The sequence below is a fragment of the Hyperolius riggenbachi genome, chromosome 6, assembly GCF_040937935.1.
Source record: "Hyperolius riggenbachi isolate aHypRig1 chromosome 6, aHypRig1.pri, whole genome shotgun sequence".
Classification (NCBI taxonomy): domain Eukaryota; kingdom Metazoa; phylum Chordata; class Amphibia; order Anura; family Hyperoliidae; genus Hyperolius; species Hyperolius riggenbachi.
The window spans coordinates 109,592,255-109,606,747 of NC_090651.1; the positions used below are offsets into that span (position 1 = coordinate 109,592,255).

Genomic DNA, 14,493 nt, shown 5'->3' on the forward strand with positions numbered 1-14,493 from the left:
ACACCCCAAGGTATTCCGTTAGGAGTATGGTGAGTTCATAGAAGATTTTATTTTTTGTCACAAGTTAGCGGAAAATGACACTTTGTGAAAAAAACAATACAAATCAATTTTCCGCTAACTTTTGACAAAAAATAAAATCTTCTATGAACTCACCATACTCCTAACGGAATACCTTGGGGTGTCTTCTTTCTAAAATGGGGTCATTTGTGGGGTTCCTATACTGCCCTGGCATTTTAGGGGCCCTAAACCGTGAGGAGTAGTCTGGAAATCAAATTCCGCAAAATGACCTGTGAAAGCCTAAAGGTGCTCATTGGACTTTGGGCCCTTTAGCGCAGTTAGGGTGCAAAAAAGTGCCACACATGTGGTATCACCGTACTCGGGAGAAGTAGTACAATGTGTTTTGGGGTGTATTTTTACACATACCCATGCTGGGTGGGAGAAATACCTCTGCAAATGACAATCTTTTGATTTTTTTACACACAATTGTCCATTTACAGAGATATTTCTCCCACCCAGCATGGGTATGTGTAAAAATTCACCCCAAAACACATTGTACTACTTCTCCCGAGTACGGTGATACCACATGTGTGGCACTTTTTTGCACCCTAACTGCGCTAAAGGGCCCAAAGTCCAATGAGCACCTTTAGGCTTTCACAGGTCATTTTGCGGAATTTGATTTCCAGACTACTCCTCACGGTTTAGGGCCCCTAAAATGCCAGGGCAGTATAGGAACCCCACAAATGACCCCATTTTAGAAAGAAGACACCCCAAGGTATTCCGTTAGGAGTATGGTGAGTTCATAGAAGATTTTATTTTTTGTCAAAAGTTAGCGGAAAATGACACTTTGTGAAAAAAACAATACAAATCAATTTTCCGCTAACTTTTGACAAAAAATAAAATCTTCTATGAACTCACCATACTCCTAACGGAATACCTTGGGGTGTCTTCTTTCTAAAATGGGGTCATTTGTGGGGTTCCTATACTGCCCTGGCATTTTAGGGGCCCTAAACCGTGAGGAGGAGTCTGGAAATCAAATTCCGCAAAATGACCTGTGAAATCCTAAAGGTACTCATTGGACTTTGGGCCCTTTAGCGCAGTTAGGGTGCAAAAAAGTGCCACACATGTGGTATCGCCGTACTCGGGAGAAGTAGTACAATGTGTTTTGGGGTGTATTTTTACACATACCCATGCTGGGTGGGAGAAATAACTCTGTAAATGAACAATTGTGTGTAAAAAAATCAAAAGATTGTCATTTACAGAGGTATTTCTCCCACCCAGCATGGGTATATGTAAAAATACACCCCAAAACACATTGTACTACTTCTCCCGAGTACGGCGATACCACATGTGTGGCACCTTTTTGCACCCTAACTGCGCTAAGGGGTCCAGAGTCCAATGAGTACCTTTAGGCTTTACAGGGGTGCTCAAAATTTAGCACCCCGCCCACTTGCCAGGACAGTTAACAAACCCCACAAATGACTCCATTTTGGAAAGAATACACAACAAGGTATTCCATGAGGGGAATGGTGAGGTCATTGAAAATTTTATTTTTTGTCACAAGTTAACGGAAAATGACACTTTGTTAAAAAAAAAAAAAAAAAAAATTCTGCTAACTTGTGACAAAAACTAAAATCTTTTATGAACTCACCGTGCACCTCACATAATACTTTAGGGTGTCCTCTTTCCAAAATGGGGTCATTTGTGGAGTCTGTCCTGGCATTTTAGGGTCTCTGCAATCATTACATGTATGGCCAGTATTAGGAGTTTCTGCTATACTCCTTATATTGGGTATACAAGTAATGCACTCTGGGCTGAAAGGAAAAATGAACGGCAAACATACCTTGCTCCACATCAATGGCAGTGATAACCTCAGGAGAGAGACACCCCGTGCCACCCTGCACTCAGGGTGAGCCACCAACTTATGTGACTGGGCCTCAGAACTTTAGTATACAGCATTATGCCTGTAGGATACAGCAATATGCCTGCCAATAGAGATGACTCTGTGTGGCATTAAAGCATCATCATAGGCCCAAATCACATATAAACCGGGGGTGTCCACACTCAAGGGAAATTCAAACATGCCGTCTTATATCGCCAACCCAGGACAGATCAGCAATATCAAGCATGGAAACCGATCCTTCTTCCCATTTTTATGCTTACCCGTTTGGTCTTCAAGCTTACCTCTCCTCTCCCTGCGACAATGTGCGAAAGACCACTGAGTGTGTGCCTACTCCTGTGTCTGGAGTTCCCTAGGTTCTAATAGTGTACCTGCTCGTGGTACCTCTCAAAACACGGCCCTACGCATAGACCAGGCTGGTCAGGACAGCGGGGACAATAATAAACGGTGTCACTCCTTGTTCCAGCCCTGCTGCAGACACGGCAACGTTTTCTTCGGATGCGTTGACCTGGGGCACACGGAAGCTGATAGGCGTAATGCCTTCCATGCAGTCGGCTAGTTGCATCTGGGGGGGGGGGGCCTGGCACCTCCTGGATACAGGATGTCCATAATGATCTCTTCCTGAAATTGGAGGAAAGATCCAGTTCTCCCAGCCTTACTGTAGAGAACAAAGCTGTTGTAAACTGCCAATTGAATCAGATAAAAAGACACTTTCTTATACCAGCGTCTTGTTTTCCGGGTAACTAAATAGGGCGCTAACCTCTGGTCATTGAAGTCCACCCCTCCCATGTTGACATTATATTCGTGGACGACAAGGGGCTTTTCAATGACCGCAGTTGCCCGTTGAATTTGGACTGTCGTGTCTGTGTGAATGGTGGACAGAAAGTAAACGTCCCTCTTGTCCCTCCATTTCACCGCGAGCAGGTCTTCAGTACGCAAGGCGACCCTCTGCCCCCGTAAAAGTCTGGTGGTAACGAGCCGTTGGGGGAAGCCCTGGCGACTAGGCCGCGCAGTGCCACAGCATCGGATTCCTTCTAACTTTAAGTGCTGAAAGAGGGCCACACTTGTGTAATAATTGTCCACAAAAAGATGGTACCCCTTCTGGAACAAGGGTGACACCAAGTCCCACACAACCTTTCCACTGCTCCCCAGGTAGTCAGGGCATCCGACCGGCTCCAATTTTGAGTCTTTTCCCTCATAGACCCTAAAACGACATGTATAGCCTGTGGCCCTTTCACAGAGCTTATACAGTTTCACCCCATACCGGGCGCGCTTGCTTGGGATGTACTGTTTGATGCCAAGGCGCCCGGTAAAGCGTAAGAGGGACTCGTCTACGCAGATGTTCTGTTCAGGGATATAAGCATCTGCAAATGTTGATGACAGGTGGTCTATGAGGGGCCGAATTTTGTGGAGCCGGTCATAAGCAGGGTGGCCCTTTTCATGACAGGTTTTGTCGTCGTTGAAGTGCAGGAAGCGCAGGATGGACTCAAATCGTGTCCTGGACATGGCAGCAGGGTACAAGGGAACATGATTTACTGGGTTCGTAGACCAATACGACCGCAGTACATTCTGTTTCATTAGTCCCAAGTGAAGGATAAGGGCCAAAAAGATTTTAATGTCGGAAACTTGGACTGGTTTCCACCCGAAAGGCTGGGCATACATGCTCTCCGGGTGCTCGGTGATGAATTGTGTGGCTTTACGGTTGGTCTCAACCACAATTAAGTCCAAGAGAACCTGGGTGATGAACAGCTGCAAAAAGTCTAGGGCCGTTCCTAGATGAGCTGTCGCCACCTGGACTCCAGACTGGGCGGTGAAAGGGGGCACTACGGGTGCGGCGGAATCAGGGGATTGCCAATCTGGTTGTGCCAGCACCTCTGGGAGTCTATGGGTACTACGGGCCCGTCTTCTTCTTGGTGGCTGCGACGGGGGTACTACTGCACTTGCCACCGTACCAGTTTCAACTTCCATGCTGACGCTCACCACTTCGTCAGGGTCTACGGAAGCACTGGCACTAAGTCCAGGAGATGCTGCGCTGCTGGTGCCTGCCTCACCAAGAAAACTATCAACAGCGCTAGCACCACCCTGCTGCCCTTGAGGCGGATCCTGCGCCACCTGCGGTCTAACGACTTGGGGTCTGGTACGCCTGGCTCTAGCCGGGACCATAGCCTCGTCATCAGTATCGGTCAGGGAACCACTGCTTTCTACAGGTTCAAAATCGGACCCGGAAGATTCGACGGATGATTCTTCCCAAAAGAACTCATCCGACTGGTCCATGTACCTGTATACCTCGTCATCGGAAAGCCCCCTTCTTGCCATTTTGGATTGCTAAATTTATGGGGTTTTCCTCCGAGACTACCCAGAAAAAAAGAGCACCTACCTAGCAAAAAGGGAGTATTTGAGAGGTATTGGGGTTGGTGGGAAGTGGGGTCTCAGAGGCAATCAAACAATCACGGGACAATCAAATCCAATTACAGCACAATCGACTCCAATCACAGCACAAGCAGATCTGATGCACTCGGAAGGTGATGGGGGGAGGGTGGGATTGGGTGTGGCGGGAAGTGGGGTCTCAGGCAATCAAACAATCACGGGGCAATCGAAGCCGATCACGGGACAATCAAATACAATTACAGCACAATCGACTCCAATCACAGCCCAATCAAATCTGATGCACTCGGAAGGTGATGGGGGAGGGTGGGATTGGGTGTGGCGGGAAGTGGGGTCTCAGGCAATCAAACAATCACGGGGCAATCGAAGTCGATCACGGGACAATCAAATCCAATTACAGCACAATCGACTCCAATCACAGCACAAGCAGATCTGATGCACTCGGAAGGTGATGGGGGGAGGGTGGGATTGGGTGTGGCGGGAAGTGGGGTCTCAGGCAATCAAACAATCACGGGGCAATCGAAGTCGATCACGGGACAATCAAATACAATTACAGCACAATCGACTCCAATCACAGCACAAGCAAATCTGATGCACTCGGAAGGTGGTGGTTGGAGGTGGTGGGGGGGTGGGGGGTGGGGTTGGGTGTGGTGGGGGGGAGGGTGGGGTTGGGTGTGGCGGGAAGTGGGGTCTCAGGCAATCAAACAATCACGGGGCAATCGAAGCCGATCACGGGACAATCAAATACAATTACACCACAATTGAATACAAGCGCAGCACAATCGAATACAAGCGCAGCACAGTCAAATACAATGCACTTGGACGGTGATTAGGGGGGGGGGGTCTGAGGGCGATTTGAGGGGGTGGGGGGTTGATCAGGAGCCTGCACGGGGCAGACTGAGTCCTGATCTGATGAGAGGCAGACACAGGGGGTTACTGATCGCAGATCAGTTAGTGATTGCTGGGGAGGACAGATGTAAACAAAGAGCAGGGGATGTAATCAGAAGGGGGGTATGAGGGCAATCGAGGGCCTGGGCAGGTGATCGGTTACCCCCGTGGGGCAGTTAGGGTCTGCTCTGATGGGTGGGGGTGCCAAGGGGTGATGGACAGGTGATAGACAGGTGATCAGAGGGGGATCAGAGGGGGATCAGAGGGTAAGGTAGCTGTATACAGATGTATACAGTATACAGGGGGGTAGTCTGGGATGGGGTCTGGGGGTGATCTAAAGGTAGGGGGGGGGGATCAGGGGTGACTAGGAGGCAGTTAGGGACCTAACGCAGGGGATAGCGTTTAAAGTTAGTGATAGGTGGGGGGGTTGGGGTTTTTAAAGGGGTGCAAGGGTGCTGGCAGGGGTCTGCTGGGGTGTTAAGGGGGGGTATGAGGCCTGGGGTGGGAGATCAGGGGGGCTGTAGGCAAAAAAAAACGTGTGTGCTGTGATACTCACAAAGTGCTTCCTCCTCGCTAGTGGTCTCTGCAACAATGAGACCACGAGGCGAGGAGGAAGCACGTATAAGGCACTTTGTTTACCTAACAAAGTGCCTTATACTCAGGGATTGGCTGATCATGCGGATTCCTCCGCTCGCCGGCTCTGCTAAGTGGCCGGCGAGCGGAGACAAAATGCCCGTGCTTCGATCCCGGGCGGAGGATCGCGTCACGGATGACGCGATCGCTCCGCCCATGCCCTTAAATGGACTGCCGCCTCTGTGGGTGAGGCCGTCCTGCAGGGCTCCACTTCCCCGCCGCCCCTGTGTAGTGGGCGGTCGGGAAGTGGTTAATGCTGTCCAGTGCTGATGTTTCACAGCAGTTGCTGTCCATACCGCCATCTGCCTCTGGAGCTGGGCTGCTCCATCGTCAGAGCCTACTTCTAGGTAGAGATGGCCCGAACCTCCGATTTTCGGTTCGTGAACCTCCCGCGAAAGTTCAGTTCGCGCGAACTTTCGCGAACCGCAATAGACTTCAATGGGGAGGCGAACTTGGAAAACTAGAAAAATTTATGCTGGCCACAAAAGTGATGGAAAAGATGTTTGAAGGGGTCTAACACCTGAAGAGGAGCATGGCGGAGTGGGATACACGCCAAAAGTCCCGGGAAAACCTGGATTTGCCGCAAAACAGCATTTAAGGGCAGAAATCACATTGAATGCTAAATTGCAGGCCTAAAGTGCTTTAAAACATCTTGCATGTCTATACATCAATCAGAGAGTGTAATTGGAGTACTGCTTCACACTGACACACCAAACTCACTGTGTAACATACCACAAACAGCTGTTTGTGTAGTGACAGCCATGCTGGACTGGTGCGCACCATGGCCAGAGTGCAAGCCGTGGCAGTTTTCAAGCCTATATGGTCGCCGGGCTGAGGTAGCTGAATGACAGAACAGTGACTGTCCAGCTGATCAAATTTGGTCTGTCCACAGTGAAACAATGACCTTATTATCTTGGGTGTGCCATCCCCCATGCCCCCCCCCCCCCCCCCAGAGACACTCATATAGCTGGCAGTCATTGCTTTATTGTGACACGCAAGCCCCTTCACCACGGCAAGGTAATGATCCCGAAGGGGAATTGGCACATGTACATGCCTTTTGTTTTGTTGTTGCAGCCGCAGTGCAGCCAGAAAAATTAGACAGGTATGTACATGCACCAGAAAAATTATTATAGCGGCCGCTGCTAGCACTGAAGTGAACAACAGGTAGTAGGTATATGCAGGGATAGGTATTACATGTGCACCTGTCACACACAGACAGGTACCGGATAGGCACAGTGACACTGCATGCGCTCACGTAGGTAGGTGGGTGCACTGAAGTGAACAACAGTTAGTAGGTATATGCAGTGATGGGTATTACATGTGCACCTGTCACACACAGACAGGCACAGTGACACTGACTGACAGGGCTGTATATAATGCAAGTGGGCCGCACAAAAAAAAAAAAAAAATAGATCACAAGAAGAAGATTAGCTGTCAAAAGAGCTAGTGTGGGGTGCTTTTTTTAGCAATAACAATCAGCCAGGAGCAAGCTAACAAGCCTAAAAGAGCCTAACTAATCTTTCCCTATGAGAGTCTGCAGCAGCTATCCCTTCACTAATTACTGCAGGCACACGAGTGAGTCCACTGCCTGACGCTGCCTGCCTTTTATAAGGGGGGGTGGGGCTCCAGGAGGGAGTGTAGCCTAATTAGCTACAATGTGCCTGCTGACTGTGATGTAGAGGGTCTAAGTTGACTCTCATGATGCAGTATGGGGGCGACCAAATTTCCGGAAAAGTTCCCGGTTCGCCGCGATCGCGAACCATGGAAGTTCGCCGGGAACCGTTCGGGCCATCTCTACTTCTAGAAGGGGTTATCATGCTCAGGCAATTCCTCCCCTTCCCCTTCAGTGCCAATTGGAGAGTGGCATGTGTGTTGCAGCCATTCACCTCCCCTCAGCCAGTTTAATGATTGGAAGAGGCATGGCTACATGTATGATGCAGCATCGAGGCTTGGGAATTTTGGATCATTGTGGGGGCTCTGGGATGTACTGCAGCAGGAAGTGGGAGGGGCAGAGCCAGGACAGTGCAATTGGAGCTCAAGTGAATCAGAGGATCAGAGCTGTCCCTTAGATAATGTGACACCTTATGAGAACCCTTGCAGGTGAATATGTGGGATGTTTTAGCGGGATGTGGTGGATATAGCATAAGACTAATTAAGTAAACTTCCGGCTGTAGGATTTAAAGGGGACCTGAACTCACATCTTCCTCTCTGCTGTAAAAGATAAGCAACAACATAATAACCTTTATAGAAAACATTTCTTTGTTACCGTTGATACAAATCCTGCAATAAATTTGCAGTGTGTCTACTTTCATGTAAGCAGACATAGGGTTAACATACTGTGTTTACAAATTAGCTGTTCTGCCAAGGCAGCCAGCTGACACAGCTGAGACATCAAATTACAGATTTGATTAGTCACAGATGAGGGGGAATTAGACAGGCTAAACTCACTAAATACATACAGGGTGTACCTCTCTGTGTTTTTCTTCTGTCCTGCGCAAGAATTCAGGTCCACTTTAAGTTTACCTGTTTGCATGAATATTATTAGTTTACCTTGTCTACGGAATTAGGGTAGCCATAGAGAGGCATGTTACAATTGTTATTGTTAATGTTATTATTACAGACACTGAATCATCTGCTCCTCAAAAAGACACCTATAGCACTAGGACCTCCCAATATCGTGAATGAGTTCAGTATCTTCTCACTGTAAAAAAGAGAATACATTGGGGGGAGAGGGTGTGTGCAAATATTTCCCACAATAAGCAGTCATTAATAAAGGCTGTAAGGTTGCTCATCACATGGTTGTCAAATTGGTAACCGTGCTTGTTGGGTCATGCAGGGCCAGCCTTTCACCTGTACTATTTTTATGTGTTGTTTTGTCTTTCCTCCTATTGTTGCAATATTAAAAATGACAAACAGGATAAAAGTTTTATTAGAAAAGTTGATTTAGCCTTCTGCTGAAAGATTCCCATTCCCCTGTTAGTTCTGTTGACTCCAGTGAAACCCACTTTGAGACATTAAACTGTCTAAATTACATTGACAGGCCCTGTATCATTTATGCAGGTGGAATGTCATCAGCTCCTCAGGTTCTGACCTTATCCGTGATTTTCCATAGTTTCCTGTCTGTTTCTGCTAGGCCATTGATATTCAGGTCTTCTCTGTGAATGTATATGGATGCTAAAATTCTGTGCTCTGGGGAGAGAATATGTCAGTTTATTTTAAAGGAAAGGACTGTACTGCCTCCTGCTGGATACGTTTATTATAACATCTCTAAAAACTCTTTTTTGGTTATATTTTCATTTTTTTTCAGGCACTGACAGCAATCAGACAAACATTACAAGCAGACATATACAGAAATCTGTCATGATTAAATATTTACATGTCTACACACAACAGAAACAGACTCTTGATTACGAAAAAGTCCATGTGGTTTTAGTTAATATGGATTAGTATCAGTCTGCCTTATTTGGGCATATAAGGGCACTATAGAAGTTTAGGGGTTGACAGGTTACCATTGTAGGTTTTTGGTGCTTAAAGTAAACCTGAGGTGAAACTTGCAACAAATAACAGATACTTACCTAGGTAAAGGGAGGTTTCCTGTGACCTCCTCCTCACTCCTACCGTTGATGCCCTGGACCCTCTAGAAATTTGCAGCCGCTCTCCTATCCATGCACAAGGGCAGTCATACTGTAACCATATGAGTAAGGTGGCCGCACAGTATGGCTTTTTCTGCTGCTATGGTTTGGAGTTATCACATACCTTAACAGCACTGGCCCTTTAATTGCCATTGTCATCAGCTGGCAAAACAGTTGCATGCTGTAAGGTCTTTTTATCTATAATCTATTCCTCCTCTTCCCTTTATGTCCCCCTCCTTCTAATGACATAAACCAGTGCACTTCCTAGTATAGACCTTAGTGGGAGTGTCTGAAGACTCTGGTAGGAGGGCAGGTAACAAATATGCAATTAGCAAGAGGAGAAAAAAGAGTGAGGGAGGAAATGATGTCAGGATTAGCTTCATTCAAAGGTAAACAAGATGGAAACAGTCTAAAATAAGATTCTCTGCTTTTCTTTTATAAAATTCACAGGAGTCATAACTAGAGTTGGGCCGAACCTCCGATTTTAGGTTCGCGAACCGGGTTCGCGAACTTCCGCGGAAGGTTCGGTTTGCGTTAAAGTTCGCGAACCGCAATAGACTTCAATGGGGATGCGAACTTTGAAAAAAAAAATAATTATGCTGGCCACAAAAGTGATGGAAAAGATGTTTCAAGGGGTCTAACACCTGGAGGGGGGCATGGCGGAGTGGGATACACGCCAAAAGTCCCCGGGAAAAATCTGGATTTGACGAAAAGCAGCGTTTTAAGGGCAGAAATCACATTGAATGCTAAATGACAGGCCTAAAGTGGTTTAAAACATCTTGCATGTGTATACATCAATCAGGTAGTGTAATTAAGGTACTGCTTCACACTGACACACCAAACTCCACTGAACAGAACAGGTATGCAGTGGCGGGTTCACTAAACAGGTATACAGTGGCGGGTCCACTGAACAGAACAGGTATGCAGTGGCGGGTTCACTGAACAGGTATGCAGTGGTGGGTTCACAGAACAGGTATGCAGTGGTGGGTTCACAGAACAGGTATGCAGTGGCAGCAGGATCACTGAACAGGTATGCAGTGGTGGGTGGGTTCACAGAACAGGTATGCAGTGGTGGGTTCACAGAACAGGTATGCAGTGGCAGGATCACTGAACAGGTATGCAGTGGTGGTGGGTGGGTTCACAGAACAAGTATGCAGTGGCAGGATCACTGAACAGGTATGCAGTGGTGGGTGGGTTCACAGAACAGGTATGCAGTGGCAGCAGGATCACTGAACAGGTATGCAGTGGTGGGTGGGTTCACAGAACAGGTATGCAGTGGCAGGATCACTGAACAGGTATGCAGTGGTGGTGGGTGGGTTCACAGAACAGGTATGCAGTGGCAGGATCACTGAACAGGTATGCAGTGGCAGGATCACAGTACAGGTATGCAGTGGGCTGAGGGCTCACTGAACAGAACAGGTATGCAGCCAGGAAGAAGTTAAGCCTAACTAATCTTTCCCTATATGAGAGACTGCAGCAGCTCGCCCTACTCTCACTAATGCAGGCACACGAGTGGCCGTAATGGCCGCCGCTGCCTGCCTTATATAAGGGGGGTGGGGCTCCAGGGGCTAGTGTAGCCTAATTGGCTACACTGGGCCTGCTGACTGTGATGTAGAGGGTCAAAGTTGACCCTCAGGTGCATTATGGGGCGAACCGAACTTCTTCCGCAAAACGTTCGCGTGCGGTACCCGCACGCGAACCACCTAAGTTCGCGCGAACCACGTTCGCCGGCGAACCGTTCGGCCCAACTCTAGTCATAACGTGGACCGTGTAATACATCTGCTATGTAAATAGAACTTGTATTTATCTACTTATATATGTGTTTTTATTTGTAGGTGAGCACAGATTTCTAGGTCACTTGTTCCTTAATATAGGACACTTTATCCTAAGTATACTCATCTGAGTCATATTTATATGTCGTATTTTATATCTAGGTTCAGAGATATGTGCATTCTGTACCCCTCACTAAGATAGAGAATAAGGTTTATGCTTTAGGAGGAAAAATCCTTTACCACATGACAGAGCAACAAACTAAGGATGGTCAGTGAGATGCCAAGAAAATCTCAGGATTATGCAAATGTATTTGCATAACTGCATAACAGTTGCATAATACTGCATCAACTCAGAATTATTTGCATCTCATTGACTATCCCTGCTGAACTGAATTCAGAATATGGAAAACATGGAGTTTATTGTACTATAAACGATTCATTGGTCCTATAGAGGTACAGAAGGAGATTTATTTTAGATATTATCCATTTTTCATGCATCACATGCTTCATAGGTAGGATTGCCAGATATTTTTAATGCCACCCAGTCTCTTTTTAAAGTAACCTCAAAACAGACAAAACAAGCCAATAAATGTGTGTGCATAGAGGCAGAAGGTGTTTGTGTTATACAAAGGAAAGTAGAGGCAGAACTTGGCCAGAGGCTCAGAAACCCAACATTGTGCCAAGTGTTTGTGGGTCTGCTTTTAAATCATCCTAATACTCTTAAATCAGTGCTGTTTGGAAGCTTGTGGGTCTGGTAACCCTGTCTGCAGGGGAATGGTAATGGGTAGGATGGAGGCGCCCAATGTGTGTTCTAAAAAAAAAATAATTAAAAAAATATAAGAGAAAGGTAATTGCTTACCTCTCCAGAAGATATAGACACCAGTTCAACTGGAAAGAAAAGATTTTATTCAAAAGCATATACATAAGCATATTAAACTGGTATCATCTGGAGAGGTAAGTGATTACCTCTCTTTTTTATTATTTTTTATTTTAATTTTAAAACACTAAAATAGAACACACACTGGGCGCCTCCATCCTACCCATTACCAGTCTGACCTCCTTTGAAGGTAATAGATTTGCAGTTTTTCTGGAAAGTCTATCCTTCTATAGGAGAGCAACCATCCAGTATCTAGCAGGGCCTGGAGTACCGAGCAGGGACGGTTAATTCCCCGCAGGCCTATACAGTGGTTGCAGGAGCTGAAACCCACCTTTGTGAATATATATCTATATAAGTTTATCCTCCCTATTTTTTATGATACTGCACTATTGGACTCCCGCTCTCTCCCTAATTCTCACCTAGTTATTCTTGGTCCCTACAAGAATCACCAAAGTAACCCCCCTACTGCAGGAAAATGCACTGAGAAGCCTGGCTGGTTTACAAAGGTGATCCTCCGATACATCATTCATGAGTTATTTTATTTATTAAGTCAAGAACACAACTACAGAGGCAGAGAGACAATGTGGCTCTCCTTTCCTTCCATATTTACAAGGTAGATTCCTAAAAGTACAAGTTCTGAATCAGGCAGAGGGGAAATAGTTAGATATTTATCTCAGTAGATGGAAACCTTGGGATGGTTCAGAAGCTTTCCAGACCATTTCAGCACAGGACCCCTCTTTATCTTCTGTCCGCACTTCCAGATATGGATGAGCACAGCCGGATAGTAAATATGCAGTAGAATGAAGCTGCTTATGCACCTCTTTTTTTTCTCAGTGCATTAGTGTTCCTTTCTACTGGGCATGCCCAGACCTTACTTGCACATGCTCACTTCAGATGGGCCTGCCCATGTCCACTTTTGACCAGAAAAAACCTATTCAACTCACACTGAGTGAGTCAAATAGACAAATAGATATAGAGGAACCTTGTGCTGGAACAGTGGGCAGTTGGAGGATCCTATCCTATAACACGCCCCCCCCCCCCCCCCCCTTACTGTATGTTTCATTGTACGCAATGCAATGCGCAGATAATGTGCAACGCCACTTTTCCAATCTGTTGCGTTGTGTTTCCGCAATGCGATGGCCACTGTGAATCTAGCCTGATAGTAATAATAACACTTGTTTCTGTGTGAACTTATCAATATTATACAATAGAGTCCTGAGTTACAGATTGCCCAGCAAGGTGATGGTGAACCAGAACTCCCAGGAGTGTGTAAGGGGCTAAAAAGGACCAAAAAGTCCTCTTACTAAAATGAAATGCAAAACAGAATTTTCCTTCTTAAAACAGAAGGTATTTGCAATTATTCAGGTTGGAGTGAACATATGATGCCTCCCACAATGCATCACTGCTGAATATGCAAATTGTTGTCCCTGAAAGCTAAACACACCTCAAGCTAAACACACCTGATGCCTAGTCGTGCCCCTGCAGGACAGTACAATGCTTGCTAATTGGTCCTTCCAAGCAACACCAAATGCCTCTGTGGGTGGCCAAGCTGGGATCATTGGGGGACATTTATCAAGAGTGTCTGAGACAAAATATTAGAAGGTTTTCAGAAATCTGTGCAGAATTGTCTCACGCATCCTAAGAAATCACTAAATAGTGCAGATTCATTCTTAAACTGTTAAGAATAGGAGGAGTGAGGAACGTCTCTCAGGCAGTGCAGTGTGAGGGAAATTGCTGTTGCTGAGGTAACCAACACATCTGCTGTCAGCAGGCTTTGAGTGAGGGGGGAGGAGCCCTTCACAAATCATGTCTAACCTGCACTATCTGTCGAACTGCTATTGAGCACTTCTTAATCTGCAGCAGTTTAGGAATTCGATTTGCGCTTTTCTTAACTGTAGTGCAGCTCTAAAAATCCACACTAAACTGCCACTGTTATGTAGGATTTGGGAAGTTTCTTACTATCATGCAGAACAGTTCCTCTGCTGGTTAGAAAGGTTTTAGAAGAAAAAACTGTCATCAATGCTTTGATAAATCTGGCCCGTAGTGTTAAAATAACAAAATAATAACATAGTATTTAAAGTACCTACTAGGACTAAGAAAAAAGCAGTCATACAGTTATTAAACTGCATCACAGATACCTAATATCACCGATCTATGTTCCCTAATGGTATATTTAAATGTAAATATGATTATAATGTTGATTACATATTCAGGTTAGCATGTAACATTTAAACCAATTCTTTCTAGCATGCAGAAACAATTATAACATAATGTAAGAGGCAAGAAACCCATACAGGTATTTTGCTGCAGGAGCCCAGAGCTGCTGGAAACATTCTGTTCTAAATATAAAACCAGGCAACATTTACAATGTGTAAGTATGAAGATTATTTCATATTAAATACAATTAAG

General features: G+C 46.0%; 1 long non-coding RNA gene across 1 annotated transcript in view; it reads right to left on the reverse strand.

The window, feature by feature from the left end:
- The window catches only part of LOC137521037 (uncharacterized), a 47,892-nt gene extending 34,152 nt beyond the window's left edge, over nt 1-13,740 (reverse strand). The window contains exons 1-2 of the long non-coding RNA XR_011021999.1: nt 13,545-13,740; nt 8,895-8,992 (exon numbers count right to left, since the gene is read on the reverse strand). This is a non-coding gene — a long non-coding RNA (uncharacterized lncRNA). The remainder of the gene's footprint in view (nt 1-8,894; nt 8,993-13,544) is intronic.
- Nucleotides 13,741-14,493: the final 753 nt, after the last annotated feature.